The sequence below is a fragment of the Ambystoma mexicanum genome, chromosome 7p, assembly GCF_040938575.1.
Source record: "Ambystoma mexicanum isolate Mex_15411 chromosome 7p, UKY_AmexF1_1, whole genome shotgun sequence".
Classification (NCBI taxonomy): Eukaryota; Metazoa; Chordata; class Amphibia; order Caudata; family Ambystomatidae; genus Ambystoma; species Ambystoma mexicanum.
In genome coordinates this window covers 266,870,491-266,894,499 of record NC_090939.1, presented here as the reverse complement: position 1 = coordinate 266,894,499, position 24,009 = coordinate 266,870,491, and the positions used below count along the sequence as shown (strand labels likewise).

Below are 24,009 nucleotides of genomic sequence, written 5' to 3'. Positions count from 1 at the left end.
TGTGGAGTTGTACAATTCAACCAACTCTTCTGGGTCAGATGAATCTGATGTAGCGTTTAAGGTAGGTAAGAGAAGGGGCAGAAGCTTGTCTGTGGTTATGTTCTGTTTGCTCCTCGTGAGGGTAGGTGGAGCTAGTTGTTGGGTTTTGGTGTCTGATCATTTGGTCTGCGTAGTGAAGGTGATAAGGTAGTGGTCAGTCCAGGATAAGGGTTGAATAGATGAGATAGAGGTCCCGGAGTTGAAGTCTACAACCAAATCTAGCATTCAGCCCTTCACATGGGTAGGTTGGTTAATTCTTTGAGTGAAACCTAATTCAGCTATGGAGTCAGATAGTACCTTAACTTGATGATCCTTGGGGTCTAAGTATTCCAAGTTGAAATCATCTAATAGCAAAATTTGTGACGTAAGTTTAGTGTTGTTCGAAAGTAAGGACATAATGTCTTCTTTGAAGGTCCCCATAAGGCCAGGTGATCTGTAAATTAGGTGGATAGTTAAATTGCTTGTCTTGGTTGTAGCGAGTTTAACTAAGTAATTCGCAGGACTTAATGAGAGGCGAGGTGGTTGCTCCGAGCCCTAAGCTTGACTTCACAATGATGGCAATGCCACCCCCTTTCGATGTGGGTCTATCAGCTCTTACAATGGTGTAGCTGTCAGGTATGGCCAGTAGGAGGAAGGGTCCTGCAGCCTCGTGTAATCATGTTTTTGTTACAGCTAAGAAGTCAAAGTCTGCTGTGTTGTTTAAATCGGCTATATCAGTGGCATGGGCCACCAGCGATCTCGCGTTAGGTAAGGCACCTTTAAGCGTAGGGCTAGTTGCGTTGCGGAGGTTGGTACGAGTATTTCCAAGGTTGTCTCTTTTTTTGGAAGTTTTTAGAATAAGATTGTTGGTTCCTGTGTGGGTGGTATACACGTTAATTTATATATATATATATATTAATAATAACGGTAATCAAATCATATGGAATCCTGTAAACCTCGAAAAAGCTAGAATGGTAGCTGAATTAGAACTGCACCATTTAATTGAACATTGTAATAACACAACTGAATCCAAAGGCCCATCACTTATTCAGGACTTCTCCAGACTCAAATAAAAAAAGCAGTTAAAAAAGGCAATATATACCATACGCGATCATAAGCATTCTTATGACCACAGAATTCAAGTGGACAAAAAACTATTGCGCTCAGACATTTCAGAAATACTGCAAGTGAAACATAACGCTCTCTCAGAGGCCGCAATTAATAAGAATATAGAAGTAGTAAAAACTAAATATCGCCAATGGTTGAGAAACCATAGAATAAAATGGGAGATCTAAGTCTGGAATAAACTAGCAAGTTGCACAAGCTCTGGAGATAATACGGGAATATGGAGAATAATAAGAGGTACTGTAAAAAGGATATACCTGTAAACAGTGTCCCTGAAAACAAATGGAGTGATCATATTGAGATCAAATTGGGCGCTATTGATCCAGTAGACCATTGTGAAACTATTCCCTATGAGCGATAGACTTGTAAATCGTCTGTAAGTGACATAATTAGAATTATTAAACAAATAAAAAATTCACGTCCAGCAGGACCTGATGGTACACGTAATTGTCTGCTCAGATTATCTGTACGAGTCGCCTGAAGCCTTGAACAAACTATTCAATATTATTGGACAACATGGAATTGTTCCTGACACATGGTGACAGAGTCATATACTGCATATTTACAAAAAAGGAAGCTCGAAAGAACCAATAAACGATCGAATGCTAGCAATACTTGATATACTGGGAAAGATATTTGCAAGAATATTGCTAGATGAACTCAATAGTTACTGTGAATCAAACTGGCTTTAGAGAAATCAGGAACTATTTCCAATATACACAATCTACTTATCTTTGCGACACTAATGGAGTATGCATGGTACCGACGTAATCTTTCAGTGTATGCTGCATACATTGATTTCAGTGCAGCATTCTTTACTGTATTGAGGAATCGATTATGGAAGAAACTTATAATAATGAAGATCTCAAATGGTCTGCTAAACATGATAATACTAATTTATCAGGATACCAGTGTTAGAATCCGGCTCGATGAGGAAGGCAAACTTTCCAAGCAATTGCCTACTAGAAGAGGAGTTAATCAGGGCTGCATGCTAGCCGCGACTCTCTTTAATCTTCAGTTATCTGATCTAGCCAGCACATTTACTATTGAAGAAGCATGTCTGCTAAAATTAGATACACTAAAGACAAGTTGGCTTAGTTATGCGGATGATTTACTTTTATTTGGCTACACCCCAAAGGGGCTACAATGCATGCTTGATGCCCTCGAGAATTATACTATGGTGAATGGATTAAGAATGAATGTCAATAAAACCAAAATGATGGTATTCCCTGTGAAAAAAAAAGCGATCCCAAAGAATAACTGGAAGATCAACAATAAAGAAATTGAGATAGTCAAATATTATAAATACCTTGGTGTTGTCATAGATGATAGACTTGATTGGATAGTACATTGGGAGCAAAATAAAAATAATTGCATGAAGATTGAACATACCCCATGTCTATTTATCAGCAGACAGGGTGGCTGGTTGCTACAAACCATACTTCAACTGTACCAAGCAAAAATAGTGCCATGTATGACACCCCGTGTAGAAGTAAGAGGAGCAAAACTATTAGTAGAATTAGAAAAATGTGAAGCCAAAATTCTACGACTACTATTTAGGATGCCAAAAGGTTTGCCCATTGGATACCTACGCTTAGAATTGTCACAGAGGAAAATGGAAGTAGTATGTGTGTTTAAATTCACCTTGTGCTATGAAAAACTTATCAACCTTGATAATGGAACAATAATGGTTGACATATTTAAATCACACATTGAGATAGATCATAATACACTTCTTAAAACATTTAGTAATGTATTAAGTGCATATGAACGATGGTCATCTGGCTTTGATATTATGACACCTGGAGTCACTCAGTCAGCATATATAAAGTGGATTAAAGAGAAACTATGCATATATAGCAGTGAAACTGATATTGTGAAATTGGCAACTAATGTTAATAGTGATCCTTTTATACAATATCTGTTGGATCATGAGCAAATGCCTATTTACATAACTGCCTTTCCAAATAGATTTTTATTTCGTCAATATCTTTTAGTGAAATTTAACATTAGCAGAGTTTTAGAAATAGAAGGAGGAAAGATTGGTATCCCAAGAGCAGAACGTCAATGTCGACTAAGTGGTGATTCTGAGATTGAATCCATTAAACACATTTTAATAATTGTGAGAGTTTAGCTGAAATAAGAAGGAATCACTTAAGAACATATAACAATGAAACGACTTGTGAAGAGAACTCAATCATATGGAAAAAGCTCATGGAGGGTAATGACATTACTTTTAGGTATCACAGGATTAAGTTCTATCTACTATGTATTGAAATCTTAGATGAACTTACACAGGCATTTTTATATTGCTGATTTATATTTATACTGATGTTTTTTACTGATGTTTTATAGCAAAGTTTTATACGGATGCTTTTTATTTTATTTTTTTTAAAAATAATTTTATTTATTATTTTAGAATGAACAATCAAAGAACAAGATAACAACATAGAGAAACTTTACAGTTACTTTATCAAATGGCCCATGCGCCCACGGTTTTCTGAGAAAGAAGAAAAGACTCGTGACCCCTTTCCTCAGTTTTCCAAAATGCATTTAATTTTCAAAAAGACGTGTAAACGTCGAAACACGTGTTATCACATAGGGCACTTGAAGCCAAAATTCTACGACTACTGCTTGCAAGTGCCCTATGTGATGACACGTGTTTCGACGTTTACTCGTCTTTTTCAAATCAGGGCTAATTGTTTTGCAAATTAACATAATCTTAAAAAACATGTTGGTACCATTTGCATTTCATGGTGTATACAGTTTTAGCACACGTTAACATGTGCAAGATAATCAATGAACACCCATACGCATTTTGTATAGTTTCACACAGTAATTAAAGTGTAACCCCATTCAAAAATGAACATAAAAGAAATTTTGGCCATTAAAGGAGGGGTAATGGGTAGAGGTGGTAGGGATTGGTAGAAGAAACATGAAAAGAAAATAATAAAATGGAGAAAAATGCAAAATTGCATTAGTTAAAACGTCTCAACATTGTAAATATTAATCTCATAAATTAATTTCTTGCTGTTTCCTTTATCATATTAGAGATACTTGGCACGTTTGGTATTGAGGTATGGGAGCTTACCCAATGGTACTTGTCCACGTCTCTATCTCTGTCCTATGTATCAAGTCACGGGTTGAATCCCAAGCTGTTTGGAAAAAAAAAAAAAAAATATATATATATATATATATATATATATATATATATATATATATATATATATGTGAATCTGGAAAATATAGATGTTTACTTTCATGAATGGACCACTTCTCTTAAACTAAAGGTTAAGCTTATTGTTTTTAAGTTGAACTACCTACTATGTGCACAAATAGGGAAGCGTTGCAAAATTTTATGATAAGTAATGGCGAGAACATCTGGATACATTACAAAACATCTTTGTGGCATAATATAGGGCTGCAAATAACAAATAAAACGTTATGCTGGCAGAGTTGGATAAAAAAAGGCATACTTATAATACGTGACGTATGGGAGAATGATCACATGATTCCCTTTGATCTGCTAAGAGAATCCTTTGGGATTGCGGGTAGGGAACGTGGGTGTTATGGAGTTTTAAAAACACTTTTGATAGAAAGGAAGGGAATGTTGGGTGATACCATGGGAGAAAGACCATTGGTATGTGAGATTATTCGCTCTCTCCTGTGTGCAGTGTCAACATACATGAAACTAATGCGATGGAAAGTTCACAAGTGGTGGCATGGGAAAAACTTTGTCAAGCTTGGATAGAGGATCTTGGCACAAATATTTCAAGAAAAGAATGGGAGTTCCTACTTCGTATAGGGGTGCAGACAAAAATGGACCTGGGGCTCAGGTATGGTAGGTAGAGGATTCTTCGTAGACTGTATCGGATACCTTCAAGAATAGCTAGGTTAGGACTTTTGGATGCTGATACTTGTTGGGGTTGTGGTTGTGGTGAGGGCACCCTAATGCACATGCTATGGACATTCTCTTGGGTATCTGCCTTTTGGAATGAAGTTTTAAATAGATTAGACATTGTGGTGGGAGAGTGTCTTCTGCGCACGTTTTACTCGTCAATTTTGTTATCAAACAGAGAAAGAGGGGATAAGGCCAGAGTTAGAGCAAACTGGATTGATAAGGTTTTGGTAATGGCGGCAAAACAAATACTAAAAGTTTGGAAGTCGAGGAAAAAGCCAAATGTAGATGAATGGCTGTTAGGTGTTCGAACCTTATCAAACTACGAGAAGGTTATGTTAATAAAACAAAGAAGAGAGGGTTATTATTCACGAATTTGGGGAGACTTCAACTAATTGTACAGTTAAAAGTTATTAACCACGTGTATTATTTTCTGTATTTAGTAGTTAGGGGATCATTGTATTTATTATATGGTGTTGTTTGTTGTGCCTGTCTATGTTGTGTTGTTTGTTTTTAAGTCAAAGGCTTAAAATTTGGTTGTAAAATAAAGATTTATAATTGTTATTAATCTTCACCTTATGGATTTATGAATAGTATTGTATAATTATTAGTGGATGAATGCGTTTTACGACCTGGATGTAAATCCATGATGTTATGACTATGTTGTTATCTTGCAAAGTGTGAGGAACCTCTTTTTGGTGGGTATTCCTTTGTGGGGACCTCAGCGCCCTTTTAATATATTTTTTGTATTTTTTGGTGATGTATGAATTTCCTTATTACTAATCGCATGGAATAGTAACTACGGAGTACTTGGTTCCTCAACTCCGCTTGATCAAAAAGAGAAACTTTACAGTTACTTTATCAAATGGCCCATGGGCCCACACTTTTCTGAGAAAGAAGGAAAGACTCGTGACCCCTTTCCTCAGTTTTCCAAAGTGCATTTAATTTTCAGATTTGTACTTGTTTGCAAGTGCCCTGTGTGATGACACGTGTTTCGACATTTACTCGTCTTTTTCAAATCAGGGCTAATTTATTTTTTTTGCAAATTAACATAATCATAAAAAACATGTTAGTACCATTTGCATTGCATGGTGTATACAGTATTAGCATGCGTTAACATGTGCAAGATAATCAATGAACACCCATATGCATTTTGTATAGTTTCACACAGTAATTAAAGTGTAACCCCATTCAAAAATGAACATAAAAGAAATTTTGGCCATTAAAGGAGGGGTAATGGGTAGAAGTGGTAGGGATTGGTAGAAGAAACATGAAAAGAAAATAATAAAATGGAGAAAAATGCAAAATTGCATTAGTTAAAACGTCTCAACATTGTAAACATTAATCTCATAAATTCATCTCTTGCTGTTTTCTTTATCATATTAGAGATACTTGGCACATTTGGTATTGAGGTATGGGAGCTTACCCAATGGTACTTGTCCACGTCTCTATCTCAGTCTTATGTATTAAGTCACGGGTTGAATCCCAAGCTGTTTGGAAATATATGCTTCTCTCATGTCACATGTTATTTGATTTTGGCCTTTCATCATTTGTATACTGTTTCTTGCTTTCCTTCTCATTTTTACTTATTTGTAAAAATCTTTATTGATTTGCCCTGGAATCGCTCACTTATTTTATTTTTATTGTTTATGTTATCCAACTTTCTTTATGCAGTTGGTGAACTTTGGCTGTTTTGTCCCAGTCTCTCTTTTGTGTTTAGGGGGTTTAAAGTCTGAAGTTTACGAGTACATTATTGTATCTGTACCTTGAAAGTTTAGTGGTTGATATTGCTCCTCCACTGTACAGTTGCCTGTACCTTTTCCATATTAAGCTCCAATGTTGTGCCATATACTTGCACTTTATGATCACCTGACCTTTTTGTAAATTGGTTATGCTGCTAGAGTGATTAGTCCATGACCTTATGCCTTTGCACTTTATCCAGCAGTAAACTCTCTATGAATAATGCACCTGCACTTTATGACTATACAACCTTTCCAATTAGGCCATGTTGTCTGAGTGACTGGTTCACGATCCATTATATGTGCTCTTTACATTGTAGCTTATTATAAGTCTTACTACTGAGGGTGTATTCACAGATCATTTTTTATGCTCTGTGATACCTTTATGTGAACCATACTGACTGGGCCACTTGGTTAGAGTCATATGTTTACAGTTTCATGCACTCGCACTTTATACTGTAGTTTACTATATGTTTCTATCTTGAAGGCTGCATACAGGTCTGTCCGAGCTGTGTTCTTATTATGTGTCGTTTATTATATACTGCCATGGCTAGCGAAGACTTGCACTTGCACTTTATACATATTCAGTCTTGTATTTATAATTGTTAGCTTTTGGCACGACTAGCTTTCAAGCCTTTACAGGAATTTATTTGCATTTTATACCACAGCTGCGGACTAGTTGCGGACTTTGTATGAATTTACATCTCTTGCTTATGTTATTTATTCCTGTACAGCAAATGTTACTGCCATTCATTATATTGCCTGCCTTCTATATTTATTCAATTTATATTTCGAATATTCAAATGTTGGTTTTAATGTGCTCTGCATTTTTCTGCTGGGTCTAACATGCTTTCTCTATGACTCATGCAGTGTTTCACTACACTCTAAAATGGCCGCCATGGTGGCGTGCAAGGTTATGACCTTAAGCCTGTTGGCAACATGGAAAAAGGACTAACTCCTAAATATCTACTTTCATTTTCTACACGTCCTCCTAACGTGAACAAGCGCTCAGGGAAGCGCGAAACGCGTCGTTAAGGACACTGCCTAGGCGTCCTGTTTTGTCTGCTGTGTGTTGTTGCCGTATATATATTTTTGTACCTTCCATTAAACTCGTTTTCTCCTACTTGGATTCGAGTTTTCACTTATTTTTTCTGGGACTTAAAGACCTCGTGCATGGAGTGCCGGTTTTTTCCATCCTCCATGTGTTCACATATATATATATATATATATATATATATATATATATATATATATATATATGTGAATCCGGAAAATATAGATGTTTATTTTCATGAATGGACCACTTCTCTTAATCTAAAGGTTAAGCTTATTGTTTTTAAGTTGAACGTTATATGGGGTGAATGCTGGGGTATCGTACTCCTGACCTTGACTGTGAGACATTCTAATTTGCCAGTTGCAAATTCTTAAATAAGTATGGAAAACCGGGTTTCCATGTCCCCCTTGTTGTGGTCCAATTCATAAATAGTAACATGATGGAAGAAGCTCAAATGTTTTAAGCTTCTACATGTCCAAATGTGTCTTCCTGGCAAATAGAAGGTCCTTAGCATTTGCCTTGATAACACGGCATTACGAGATTGATTAACTAGTTCTTAAGCGCACTCTCTATATCTGTTATAAGTTATTGCGACACAAGCAAAAAGCGTGTCTGTTAGTGTGCATCGATCTTAAAAAGTGTGTACCCGCGGGATCCCACATACGCGCTTACCTTCTTAGTCCTGTTCTCATATGAATACATCCTCCTGAGCTTAGCAGTCTTGCTGAGCTCCGTATTGTAAATACTGGTGTTGCCTAGCAACATAGTCCTACTTCCAGTTCCATTAACGGCAGCCATACTTTGGCCAAATTTTAATTGTGTGTGTGGAAATGTACGAGTTCAATGGGCATGTTTTGATTTTGTGGAACATACACTATTGTGTTTAAACTCAATTTAAGGCTTTTCGCGCAAAGTCTTGGGGAGTTGTGATAATAGATGGAAAAAAGCTCGAAAAAGTTACGTAATTCAAGTTCCCTCACATGGTCTCGTGTTGAAGTTTTTGTCCTTTTTCTACCATGGTGATTATGTTACCTGCAGGGGCGTTGCTAGGGGGGTTAGAGCCCCTGATCTTTTGGTTGTAGCCCCGGATAGAATCTCAGGAGCTACAGCCAAAAGACTAGCTAGTCCCCAGTCCCAACAATTCCGATATCAGCTTAGCCCCGGGTCTTTTCCAGACCTAGCAACTCCCCTGGTTACCTGTGCCACTATATTTTACTCACACCTAAATCATGCTGAAAAACAAATTTCTCTTGTTTCTAGGTTTGCACTACTATGTTAATTAAAACTGCACATTCTATTCGTAGATAAATGTGCTATAAGTTGTGTGCTGTGTTGGCGGGTATTTGTTAGTGCCTTTCCTCTTAGTGATTGCTGTTGCTCGAATGTAGCAGAGTAGGTGGGGTACTGGTTGATACTGTAATATAATCTAGTTGTACTCCTATCTCCCAATACCATACATAACCAATTATTCTCTTTAGCTATACATCATTATTTATTCCTGTTAAAGAAAAGAAGCCATTTCGTTGTCGGAGTTCAGGCCCCTCTCTACTGAGGGAAATTTGCATATCAGTTTTGCTTCTTCTGGTCTGAGCTTCATTTCCTGATTTCCGCCCCTTGGGCCTAGTACCACATGTTTAAGACCAACAAATCTCAGTAGTTTCTTGTCATTTAACTGGTGATTCTTTTGCCAGTGTTGTGCCAGTGGAAAGTTTGTGTTTTGACTTCCAATACTCGATAAATGCTCTCTTATTCTTGTTCTTAATTGCCGGATTGCGCTCCCTATGTAAATCTCTTCACATAGGCAAATTATCGCATCGATCACATATTTAGTTTTGCAATTAATCTGGTCTTCAATTTTATGTGATTCCATATTTGTCTTTGAAAACTGGTGTGCTGTCGCATGCATGTTTACACATTGAACATGTGCCACACTTGCGAAAGCCTTCGGGAAGTGGTGGCAGCCATGTTGTTGGATTGATATCCCTAATCTCTGGAAGGAAAGACGGGCTTAAAATATTCTTGATTGTTTTGGCTCTTTTGTAGATCATGGATGGGCATGCTTCAATATATTTCTTCACGTTGGGGTCTAGTTGTAGCAAATGCCAATTTTTCTTGAGAATTCTTCGTAGAACCGCGTTATCATCACAGTAAGTAGTAATGAAACTTATTTTCTCTTTGTCTGTTGAATCCAGTCTATGAGTGGTAAGGGTACTTTCTCTGTTCAGTTGCATAGCTTTCTCTTGTGCTTTCGCTATAGTCTTCTTTCCGTAACCTCTTGCCCTGAACCTCCTTGTGAGTAATTTACATTCATTTTCTCTAATAAATTCGCCCTTTGGTATGTTCTTAATTAAGGGTGATAGTGGCAGCTGGTAGCTAATAAGGTTGAGTTCGCTTCTGTACTCTTTCTGTAGGTTTTTGTTTTTAGAGAGTTGGATGATACATAAATATTGAGATCTAGATAGTTAATCTCTTTTGCACTTGAGTTCCTGGTGAATTCAATCCCCATCGTGTTTTGATTGGCTCTTTTTCTGAAATCTTCCAAGTCATCTTCCTTCCCTTTCCAAATGAGCAAAACGTCATCTATATAACGTGTCCATAGTACCACATTTGATTCATAAGACTCATCCACATAAATGTGCTTGTCTTCATACATGGCCATTGTCAAATTTGCAAGGGCCGGGGCATATTTAATCCCCAACGCCACCCCTCTGGTTTGTTTGTAAAATTGTCCATCAAATATAAAGACATTATTTTCAAGTGTCAAAAGTAACATCTCTTTGAGCATGCTCACTGACTGATAGTTAGAGGCTGTTTCCTTGGAGAAAGTATAATCAATGGTTTCTATGGCAGTGTCATGTCTTATGGATGTGTAAAGAGATCTCACATCCCAAGTGGATAGAAGATAATCTTTTTGCCATTTAATTGTGGCAGTTGTATCTCAAGTATGAGTTAGTTTTGGTGGCCAGTGGTCGTAATATTTCATCAATGTAATGTGCCATATTCATAGTGCCCCACCTTATTCCACTTAAAATGGGTCTGCCTTCCGGGATTGTTTCGTATTCTTTATGAATCTTTGGGAGAAAGTAAACTGTGGGTAGGATTGGCTGTTTCATGTCAAGGAAAATGTTTTCATCATCTGTAATGAGTCCTTGTCTGTGCCAAGTTGTGATTGCATCTTTCGAATCTGCTAGTATTTCCAGTTTTGGATTGGATTGCAGTTTGGTGTAGCAAAATGGTGTGTTTAAGTGGTTCATCCCCATTTTGACATAATCTTCTCGTTGCATCACTACTATCTTTCCTCCTTTATCTGCTCCTTTTATAACAAGGTTGTGGTTTTGTTTGAGGTTAAAGAGAGCTTTTCTTTCTGAGGTTGTTAGATTGTCGTATCTGTGCTTGTGTTTCCTATTGTGTTTGGATCTGGCATCTGTAACATCATAAAGATCTTTTGTGACTGATTTGTAAAAGGTGTCCACAAGATTTTCTGGCATTAGTTGTGGGTTGAATTTAGATTTAAGCTTCAATTCTTTGGTAGTTAGACCAGTTTGTTTATTTGAAGTTCCTGGAGAGTCTCATGAATCGGTCGTTCACTTGTGTCTTGTAGAGATCTCAATAGGTGTATGTTGGTTAAATCTTCTATGGTTAGGGTACTTTCTTCTACTGTCGGTTCCTTGGTGCGAAATCCTGAGATTTGTGTGTCAAAAAACTTCTTCAATTTGAGTTTTCTACGAAATTTAAATAGATCTATGTGGACTTCTGTGTCCAGGAAATGTGTGGAAGGTGCAAATGTAAATCCTTTGTTCAGTAATGAAATTTCCTCAAGTTTTAGTTGTTGATTAGATATATTTAACACAAAATCATTAATTTGTTCCATTTCGCTGCTTCTCTTGCCCCTGCTCTTGTGAGGCGCCTGAAATCCTCTAGTGCGTCTAGGTTTCCTGTGTCTTCCACTCCCGCGTTTGCCCCTCCTCCTGTGGGCAATGATTGTGGATTTGTCTGTTGTTGAGGTAATAAAAAACGTACTTGTTTCTGGTAAATCAGTCTGTTGCCTTTCTTGTATCTTCTGATTTGATTTAGAAAACCTTGTCCTTCAGACGTTTTATTTGTGAGTTCTGTTTCTTTATCTAAAGCACAAGAGAAAGCTATGCAACCGAACAGAGAAAGTACCCTTACCACTCAGACTGGATTCAACAGACAAAGAGAAAATAAGTTTCATTACTACTTATTGTGATGATAACGCGGTTCTACGAAGAATTCTCAAGAAAAATTGGCATTTGATACAACTAGACCCCAACGTGAAGAAATATATTGAAACACGCCCATCCATGATCTACAAAAGAGCCAAAACAATCAAGAATATTTTAAGCCTGTCTTTCCTTCCAGAGATTAGGGATATCAATCCAACAACATGGCTGCCATCACTTCCCAAAGGCTTTCGCAAGTGTGGCACATGTTCAATGTGTAAACATGCATGCGACAGCACACCAGTTTTCAAAGACAAATATGGAATCACACATAAAATTGAAGACCAGATTAATTGCAAAACTAAATATGTGATCGATGCGATAATTTGCCTATGTGAAGAGATTTACATAGGAAGCACAATCCGGCAATTAAGAACAAGAATAAGAGCATTTATCGAGTATTGGAAGTCAAAACACAAACTCTCCACTGGTACAACACTGGCAAAAGAATCACCAGTTAAATGACAAGAAACTACTGAGATTTGTTGGTCTTAAACATGTGGTACTAGGCCCAAGGGGCGGAAATCGGGAAATGAAGCTCAGACAAGAAGAAGCAAAACTGATATGCAAATTTCGCTCAGTAGAGAGGGGCCTGAACTCCCGACAACGAAATGGCTTCTTTTCTTTAACAGGAATAAATAATGATGTATAGCTAAAGAGAATAATTGGTTATGGATGGTATTGGGAGATAGGAGTACAACTAGATTATATTACAGTATAAGCCAGTACCCCACCTACTCTGCTACATTCGAGCAACAGCAATCACTAAGAGGAAAGGCACTAACAAATACCCGCCGAACAGGACACAACTTTTAGCACATTTATCTACGAATAGAATGTGCAGTATTAATTAACATAGTAGTGCAAACGTAGAAACAAGAGAAATTTGGTTTTCAGCATGATTTAGGTGTGAGTAAAATATAGTGGCACAAGTAACATAATCACCAAGGTAGAAAAAAGACAAAAACTTCAACACGAGACCACGTGAGGGAACTTGAATCACGTAAATTTTTCGAGCTTTTTTCCATCTATTATCACAACTCCCCAAGACTTTGCGTGATAAGCCTTGAATTGAATTAAACACAATAGGGTATGTTCAACAAAATCAAAACATGCCCATTGAACTCGTACATTTCCACACACACAATTAAATTTTGCCAAAAGGATGGTCGCCGTTAGTGGAACTAGAGGTAGGACTATGTTGCTAGGCAACACCAGTATTTACAATACGGAGCTCGGCAAGCCTGCGAAGCTCAGGTGGATGTATTCGTATGAGAACAGGACTAAGAAGGTAAGCGCGTACGTGGGGTCACACGGGTACACACTTTTTAAGATCGATGCACACTAACAGACACGCTTTTTGCTCGTGTCGCAATAACTTATAACAGATATAGAGAGTGCGCTTAAGAACTAGTTAATCAATCTCGTAATGCCGTGTTATCAAGGCAAATGCTAAGGACCTTCTATTTGCCAGGAAGACACATTTGGACATGTAGAAGCTTAAAACATTTGAGCTTCTTCCATCATGTTACTATTTATGAATTGGCCCACAACAAGGGGGACATGGAAACCCGGTTTTCCATACTTATTTAAGAATTTACAACTGGCAAATATGAATGTCTCACAGTCAAGGTCAGGAGTACGTTACCCCAGCATTCACCCCATATAACGTTCAACTTAAAAACAATAAGCTTAACCTTTAGTTTAAGAGAAGTGGTCCATTCATGAAAATAAACATCTATATTTTCCGAATTCACATATATATATATATATATATATATATATATATATATATATATATATATATATATTTCCAAACAGCTTGGGATTCAACCTGTGACTTAATACATAAGACTGAGATAGAGACGTGGACAAGTACCATTGGGTAAGCTCCCATACCTCAATACCAAATGTGCCAAGTATCTCTAATATGATGAAGAAAACAGCAAGAGATGAATTTATGAGATTACAATGTTGAGACGTTTTAACTAATGCAATTTTGCATTTTTCTCCATTTTATTATTTTCTTTTCATGTTTCTTCTACCAATCCCTACCACTTCTACCCATTACCCCTCCTTTAATGGCCAAAATTTCTTTTATGTTAATTTTTGAATGGGGCTACACTTTAATTACTGTGTGAAACTATACAAAATGCGTATGGGTGTTCATTGATTATCTTGCACATGTTAACGCATGCTAAAACTGTATACACCATGAAATGCAAATGGTACTAACATGTTTTTTATGATTATGTTAATTTGCAAAAAAATTAGCCCTGATTTGAAAAAGACGAGTAAACGTCGAAACACGTGTCATCACACAGGGCACTTGCAAACAAGTACAAATCTGAAAATTAAATGCACTTTGGAAAACTGAGGAAAGGGGTCACGAGTCTTTCCTTCTTTCTCAGAAAAGTGTGGGCGCATGGGCCATTTGATAAAGTAACTGTAAAGTTTCTCTTTTTGATCAAGCGGAGTTGAGGAACCAAGTACTCCGTAGTTACTATTCCATGCGACTAGTAATAAGGAAATTCATACATCACCAAAAAATACAAAAAATATATTAAAAGGGCGCCGAGGTCCCCACAAAGGAATACCCACCAAAAAGAGGTTCCTCACACTTTGCAAGATAACAACATATTCATAACATCTGGATGTAAATCCATGGTCGTAAAACACATTCATCCACTAATAATTATACAATACTATTCATAAATCCATAAGGTGAAGACTTAATAACAATTATAAATCTTTATTTTACAACCAAATTTTAAGCCTTTGACTTAAAAACAAACAACACAACATAGACAGACACAACAAACAACACCATATAATAAATACAATGATCCCCTAACTACTAAATACAGAAAATAATACACGTGGTTAATAACTTTTAACTGTACAATTAGTTGAAGTCTCCCCAAATTCGTGAATAATAACCCTCTCTTCTTTGTTTTATTAACATAACCTTCTCGTAGTTTGATAAGGTTCGAACACCTAACAGCCATTCATCTACATTTGGCTTTTTCCTCGACTTCCAAACTTTTAGTATTTGTTTTGCCGCCATTACCAAAACCTTATCAATCCAGTTTGCTCTAACTCTGGCCTTATCCCCTCTTTCTCTGTTTGATAACAAAATTGACGAGTAAAACGTGCGCAGAAGAGACTCTCCCACCACAATGTCTAATCTATTTAAAACTTCATTCCAAAAGGTAGATACCCAAGAGAATGTCCATAGCATGTGCATTAGGGTGCCCCCACCACAACCACAACCCCAACAAGTATCAGCATCCAAAAATCCTAACCCAGCTATTCTTGAAGGTATCCGATACAGTCTACGAAGAATCCTCTACCTACCATACCTGAGCCCCAGGTCCATTTTTGTCTGCACCCCTATACGAAGTAGGAACTCCCATTCTTTTCTTGGAATATTTGTGCCAAGATCCTCTATCCAAGCTTGACAAAGTTTTTCCCATGCCTCCACTTGTGAACTTTCCATCGCATTAGTTTCATGTATGTTGACACTGCACACAGGAGAGAGCGAATAATCTCACATACCAATGGTCTTTCTCTCATGGTATCACCCAACATTCCCTTCCTTTCTATCAAAAGTGTTTTTAAAACTCCATAACGCCCACGTTCCCTACCCGCAATCCCAAAGGATTCTCTTAGCAGATCAAAGGGAACCATGTGATCATTCTCCCATACGTCACGTATTATAAGTATGCCTTTTTTAATCCAACTCTGCCAGCATAACGTTTTATTTGTTATTTGCAGCCCTATATTATGCCACAAAGATGTTTCGTAATGTATCCAGATGTTCTCGCCATTACTTATAAAATTTTGCAACGCTTCCCTATTTGTGCACATAGTAGGTAGTCTTACTATAGAATTCGCCATTTTGGACATTGAATATCTATCACCCAAAGCATAAGGCAAGAACTGTGCATTTTCAATGACATGCCAATTGGGGACATAATCATCAACTTCAGAAAGATAAAACATTGATTTTTTAAGAATAAACCCAGTGCAGTAGTTTACTATGTTGGGATATCCAAATCCTCCTTCCTTCACAGAACGTGTTAAAACATATTTGGGGATCTTAGGTCTGTTACCTTCCCCCCAGAGAACTCCTTGAAAAGCCTTATCAATACTGAGGATGACCTTCTTTGTGGACCTCAAGGAAATAGACTGTATAATATAGAGCACTTTTGGTAAAAGCACCATCTTTATGGCATTCATTTTCGCCCATAGCCCTAGTTTCAATTGATCCCATTTTAAAACATCTCTTCTAATTTTCTCCAATACTTTTGCAACATTGTACTGTGCCATCTTTTTCAAGTCTCGGACCATGTAAACCCCCAAATATTTCATTGCACCCACCTCCCATTGACAATTCCAGGAATCCTTAACATTTCTGGGATATCCAACATCCAAAGGGAAAAACCACTGTTTTACCCCAATTTATCTTGTGGCCGGATAACCGTCCCACTTCCCTAAACATACACTTAAGTTTTTCACAACCTTCTGTTGGGTTTGTTCAGATAATAGTCATGTCAACTGTGTAACATAAAATTTTAACTTCGCTATTCCCAAATTTAATGAGCGATTACAATGCTAAGTTAAACAGATATGGTGACACTGGGCATCCTTGCCTAGTACATCTAGAAAGAAGAAATGGAGAAGACATGGCACAGTTTACCGACAACTTTGCACTAATTGATGAGTTCAATGTTTTAATAACTTTTATAAAAGTGTCTCCAAAGCCCATTTTTCCAAGTGGGTGGTACAGAAAAGCCCAGTTGACCCTATCGAAGGCCCTTTCTGCATCCATAAAAATTAATAATATTTCCTGAATCTTTTCCTTTGGCAGTCCCATTATGTCAATTAGTGTTCTAATATGGTCATACCCATATCTATCTCGCATAAAGCCAACTTGGGAACTATTGATCAGGTCACTGATGCATTTATCAAGCCGGTTAGTCATAATTCTTGTAAACAACTTGAGGTCAACATTTAGTAATGAAACTGGCCTGTAGTTTTCACATTTTTTACAGTCCTTGCCTGATTTTGGGAGTACCACGATACAAGGTGTGGGATATTCTAACCCACTAGTCCATGCTCTGCAACATCACTGTGCATTGCTTGCATCAGAAACATCAGAAATGGCCGCCGGAAAGCATTCTGCTTGCTAAAAATCACCCAGAAGTGCGCAGGAGAACCTGAAAAATAGGCTGCCAATCCACCTTTGCCCATGTCAGTGGTAACACAGAAGACAACTGCCAAAACCCACCATTGGGCTACTCACAGAGTAACCTGAAACTACTTGAAAAAGCAATGCTGATTGCCAAATGAAACACAGAGCTGTTTGGAAACGCGTTTTTCTTGGCTGTCAAATTTGCAAAAATCACACAAAAGATCCAACCTCCTTGTTGGGTGTTGAACATCATTCTACTTCAAGAATCCACATAGATACCATATCAGCAGAAGTACATTTATCAGAACAAAATCCACCTTTAAAGATGCTTGCTGGAAAGAAATATGTCAAAAATGGGCGCAATACCGTTACTCGTCTCTGTCAGAAGCTGGCAATCTCTAAACCTGTCATTTTAAAGTTGTACATTGAATCAAAATATGCCAATGAAGAGACTTCCTATCAAAAGCAAGATGGGTTGTTATAATTCAATCCCTATATTTTAAGAAGGTTGCAATTAAGAGATGTGTGGATATTTGTTAAAAATGCAATTTGTATTTTAGGACAAACTGTTAAACTTGGTTTTGAAAGTGAATTAAAACCAACTACACTGGGCTTCAAAGACATTCCACACCCTTTTACCCAACAAAGGAATCTTTCCCCCTGCTCTCTGCTAAGAAACTGGCAGGCTGGTGTGAAAGGAACTGGGAGGGGGGCTTTCGCCTGTTGTTCTGCTAGCAGACAAAGGACTCCCTTGAACTGAATGGAAATGCTAATTTGGGTGTGAACTGAAACCAGCCCTGGCAGGAAGAAGCCCATGTGACTCTCTAGCCCACCCAAGACCTTGGAGGCGTAGACAAACCGTTGTGTGTATTCAGAGAGCACAGAAAATATTGTTTTGGAAAAGACTTATAAAAAATTGTACCGAACTGGCAATAATATGGAATTTAGAGATTATTAAAATGAACATATTGCTCACAAGTAGAAACTACTCTGGAATTTTTGCGATGTTCAGAGACTGAACTATCAAAATGTGGACTTTGTAGCAGTTGTGATTATGTGAAAAATCTGAAAATTTACAGCAATATGTCCAGAGGGTATGTGCCTGTATGGGGAAAAATTTGTATAGATTTAACATTGAGAAACCAACCAAAAGTGCGAAAAATTGTCCTTTGTGAACTAAAACCCTTATGAAGATGGGACTTGAACAGAGAAGTGCCTTAATTAATCTGTGATGTGTATATATAATATTAACAAGTTGGGGATATTGTGAATATGTTTTTTTAGGAAAAATAGATTTTCTGGAACAGAAGCAAAGGAAGGATTTTTCTTTGGACCGTAAACACAGTGTCACTCTGACACATCATGACACTCTGTTCCTTCTCAAATCAGGGGAGAGGGAATTCTCTGACCTATCAGATTATTAGAGGGTTGGGCATAGCATAATAAGCCTCCCCACCCCTTTGGAAAATGCATAAATAGGGACTGCTGAGGACAGGCAAGACACACACACATATTCACCCATCACTGATCGACTGGCAAAGCACTCTGAAGGAGGATCCAGACTCCAGAACCCATATCCAGACTCTAGACCCCTGAAGCAGAGGCCCAACCCAAAAAGCTGAACCGTTCTCAGCGGGCCTTTTAAAATCTTGCAACCTGATTTTAACCCCTAAACCTCCACGGGGCCTAACCCATTCAACAGCCTGACTGTGCTGTTTTGGCTCCTTCTGGCTAAGAACCCTTGCTAGAACCCCGAGATCCAGATCAGTAGAGCAGAGCTGTACCCAGAACCAACCCATCAGATCCAGTCCAAGAGGCCATGCAGACCAGAGTGCCTTCCTGAGAGCAGAACTAAGCGCCTGAGACCTGTCCGGTGGCGAACAAATTCCAGCTAAACCTTTGATCAGATCTTTGACGGGCCCATCCCATTCCAAACCATAGTTGTGAGTATTTAGCATAGAACTGTCCATAGCAACCTCTTAGTATTAAGTAATCCAATCCAACCCATTCCAACATAACCAAAACTGCATTGTAGAATCTCTTATGTCTATCCTGAATACTTCTCTCATTCATATAATTCTGTGATGCTTGTAGTGATAATCATCTGTGCGCTGATATTTTTCGGAAGAAAGTCAAGTGTCCTGGAGGACAAAAGTCGGAGCGGAGGCGCACTGCTCTGGTGGCTGGCTGTTGGGTATCTTGCATCTTCATAGCCCCTTAGTATAAGCCCATCCTTGTTGGTAAATCTTCAAAAGCGCAATCTTATTTGTAAAATCTTGACCTCTTTTTGAGAAAAATCAACCTCTACTAAACCCTCTGTAACTTCGGAACCGCACGTGCTAGGAACGAAATTTCAATGTCATTTTGAAGCTAACATCCTCAGCTTTCAGACAGACTAAGAACCACAAGAACCTTATAGTTTTGCTGTAATCACGTTTTTCGTGCGCTGAAAAGTTAGCCGCGATTTTGCATTTGGCTCAATTTCACCACATGTAAAAATAGCTATTTCTTGCTTTCAACTTCTGAATTTCGTTTTTCATCTGCTAATCATTCAAATATCATTGCTAGTGTCTACCTGAACCTATCCAAAGCGACTCTCACTAATCCTGAATCCTATTTAGCAAGTTATAGTCATTTTCTAGAATTTTCCCATTCATTTCAAATCACATTTAAAAGCAATTGACCTGTTTTAAAATCATTCCTGGTCTCTCTATGCTTGCTGGGGAATTGGGATTGAACTGCATTGTTGATTGTTATTCCTGAAACCTGTGTGCCCTCATTCCATCTCTTCATGTTGCATATTGGGGGAAGTGAGTAGTATCAGGGGGCAAGAGTGATTACATTGTCTTGGGTTGAATTCATATCAAGTTTCTTTTCTGTGCTGCATTAATTTAATATCCTTGCATTTCATTGAACCCACACCAAGTTTTATTCTCTGCTACATTGTTCTTCCTATTCCTACTCCCAATTGATTAAAGAGATTGTTGATTATTGTAATACTACCCTGCTGATCATTGTAGAAATAGTCATAAGTGTGATATTCAGATATTGTTCACATTCATAAAAGTGTGATATATATATATATTGTTCAATTCTTCAAATAAATCTTTTAACTTTGCAAAACTAACCTATTTCTTGGTTCAGTGAGACCGGGGGGATTCAAAGAGAGGGGCGTTATATAAGGGTACATCATCCACAAATAAAATAACCTTTGACATAAAAACATATAAATAAGGGTTTCAATTGGGCATCCCATACTAGGCATTGACTTAGGTGGAGTGCTGGGTTGAAGCCACTTACAAAGCTTCCCTCATAGTGGGACGTACTTCCCCCATTAGTCATGAACCCATTATATAGTGTGCACAAGAACGGCACCAGTACCCAACTCAATGCCTGGTAAAACTTAACCTGGTGTTTTACCTTTATTGAGTTGTTCAATAGCTGACAGTACTTCTTCCTCCGTAATGGGACCATCAACTGCCACAGCTTGGTTGTCGGTTAAACTTGGCAGGTTAATTTAGTTGAAAAATATCTCCATATCGTGAGATGTTGGGAGATGATCTTCTTTATATAAAGATTCATAAAATTCCCTGAAGCTCTCGCATATCTCCTTTTTTTTTAACTTTATATTCTCCCCCTTCCCCTTCTATTTTAATGACAAAGGGATTATCTATTAGACCGCGTAACCTATTCGCTAACAACCTACCATTTTTGTCCTCTTGTTCCCACAACATGCCTTTCTCATATTGGCTATCCATTTCCTGATTAAGACGTTCCCTCAACCTTCTCACATTTACTTTGTCTTCATTACTTTTTGTTACTTCATATTTGTTTTGGCCTGCACCCAACTCACTTTGCAACCTTTTAAGCGCAGCCATTCCCTTTTTCCTTGTGCGTGACGTTAATAGTCATTAGTTCCCCCCTAATGGTTGCATTATAACTATCCCAAACTATAACATTGGAAGCAGAGCCCTCATTAATATCAAAATAATTTTTTGTGAATTCCTCTAGAGATTCAATCACTCCCTGTTCTTGTAATATGTAGGTTTTCATGCGCCATCTTGAGTATCCTAACCCTTCTATCCCCATGTTCACTCACATCGTCATCAAGGAGTGATCCGATATCCCTCTTTCCTTGATGTCCACATTATAGACCTTTCCAGCCAGTCCCTCTGAAATGAAAAAATAGTCGATCCTAGAAGGTGAATCATGGACCGGCGAATAAAAGGAGAACGCCCTCTCCCCCGGGTGCTAAAACCTCCAAAAATCAACTAGATCTAGACCATGTAAAACTCATTAAATGCCTTACATGCACTCTATGCTGTATATCTACACTGGGCAGAACGATCCATTTTCCGTCAAGAACACAGTTAAAGTCACCCCCTAGGATTATGTATTCCCCATTCATTTCTCCTAAAAGCATCAGCCTCTTAAAGAAGGAGCTTCCACTAGCACACGGTCCATAAATAGACCCTATTGTAATCAATCTCCCTTCATATTTAGCATCAATCAGAATTACCCTGCCCTCCTCATCCATCACTACTTTTTCCATGTTCAAATTCAGACCTTTGCGTACCAGTACACCCACTCCCCTCGTTTTGGTATTGTAACAATTCAAGAATACCCTTGTAAATAAATTATTCTTAAGGAGATTTCCTCCAGCAGCTGAGTCTCTTGAACAAGGGCAATATCATTTTTTCCCTCTTCAATCTGGTCAGCACCTCTCTTCTCTTCCATGGGATGTTAAGACCTTTAACATTCCATGAACATACGTTCAATTCTCCCATTATTTTTTTTACATTTCTGGAATATATCTAACCACTTAATTCAATCTCCTTCCATTGTACAGAATATAAGGGGGTTTGAAGATCATGAATTGCACATGTGCCCACAAGACAACAGATAACAAGGACAAAAAAACCTAACTATCAACACACAAACAAATATACATAACACTACACCTAGCGTCTTCGCAAGGTGATATGGAGTTCCAATATTTACAAAAATGTCAACTTCTTGAACAATAATCACCCCAAAGCCTTCACATGGTTCACTATTTTAGAACATAAGTTATAATAACATTCATCCACGCCCCACTCCCCCATAACATTCCATAACATTGCAGCTTCAATTGACAACCGCTTACAAGCCATTTACCCATTCCTTTATTCCTCTTTCCCTTCTTTAACTACATCCCTCACAACTCTCATGTGTCTACCTTTCTTTCCATGTTACCCTTAGGAGTCTATATAAGCCCTGGTAACCCATCGGTTTCCCCCTTTAATATCGTAATCACCACATATTGTCATGACAGGGATGCACCCGCTTAATCTCGAAGCTCATTACCTGTATTTTTCTTGCATATAACCTATTACCTATTAGCTTGCCATATGGATGTGCATCTCTGCCATTTGTTCTCACCCACCTCTGGCCATATTCCTTGTTAAGTTCCTTTCCGAAGGACCTCATCAAGTTCCACAATCATGTGTTACCATCAGTGCCAGGAGCATCCCTCACAATACCAATGGATCTAAGTTATCCCCCTTTTCCCCTTTTTTCCTACCTTTTCCTTAATTTTCTTTCCAACCATTTTTGAAAATAATGACATTTATCACCATATTTCTTCTATAGTACACCCTTGAGCATTGAAATATTCCCGTGCTTCCCGATAGGATGAGTGGCGATCACCTAATTGGATAATGCATCCCTATCATTGCAGGAATTATCATGTAATCTGCAACCATATATAAACCATGCACCAGCTTGATCGTCCTTGACTGTGGTAACAACCAACATACATTCAACATTAGGCCATACCATTGTGCCCATTGGCAGAGTCCGTTTAAAAATAATAATGTCAGCTTCCAAATCAAAAACCCACAACATAGCCAAAACCTTGATCTTACCTGAATAATCTCATCTATAGTGCAGTATATTACATGGAGTCAAGTTGCTAGAACTAGCCAAAAATTGTGCTGAAATCAAATGGTGCATAAACTCTTAATTTTATCTCCAAAACCACGTTCACACATTAACCGACTTTCCTTACCCATCAAAGTCACGTGGCAACAGCTGATTCACTTCCCCCTCCCCGACTGCAGATACTTTCCTTCCCCCACTTAAATGAAAACATGTGTCCCAACAAGTGTAACAATAAAATAAGAACATCCATATTCTGACCCATAGATAAAAACATTTTTAAAATGCAATATAAAGGGACTGTATGAGCATTCAATACATCCTAGCCATCTAAGACTACATTCTCTACCCATGAATTAGCATACTTCACATTTCAGTATCCTTTGTACAGTATTTCCGACAACCAGTGTGTTAAGATAATTGAAAACCTTCTACAATTATGGACCCCCATTACTTCCTGGTATATGTATATGCCAAATTGGAAGGCACTGTCAGAAGAGGCGGCGTTGGGTGAACAAGGACAATAAACAAAATGTGCTGACAAGGAAACACGCAGCACGCAAAATGACCGTATATAATTTCAACAGTGAAATGAGTTTGCACAATCTGTTCGAGTGGCTTACCACGCTGTTAACATCCAAGCCTATAAATATCCACTAGTGGAAATGTATTGATCCCATGAAGTGTTCATATGTCTTATTTTATTGTTGTACATATATACAAAGCTGGTTTTGCTGAATGTATATTAAACTAAATAAATAAATTAAAAGAAACTTTAGAGGAAATTAATAACAAATTGGATAAATACTAAAAAGAGT

The 24,009-nt window shown here is 37.9% G+C and overlaps 1 protein-coding gene across 4 annotated transcripts in view; it reads right to left on the bottom strand.

Annotated features, from left to right (window-relative positions):
- Positions 1 to 24,009, bottom strand: part of EPCIP (exosomal polycystin 1 interacting protein) — a 242,383-nt gene that overhangs the window by 30,600 nt on the left and 187,774 nt on the right. For 2 of the 4 annotated variants that reach the window (XM_069636331.1, XM_069636329.1), the window contains one exon: positions 4,235 to 4,298. The exons of the other annotated variants lie outside the window; for them this stretch is intronic. The gene's annotated coding sequence lies outside the window, so the exon portion shown is untranslated. The remainder of the gene's footprint in view (positions 1 to 4,234; positions 4,299 to 24,009) is intronic. 4 annotated transcript variants of the gene reach the window in all.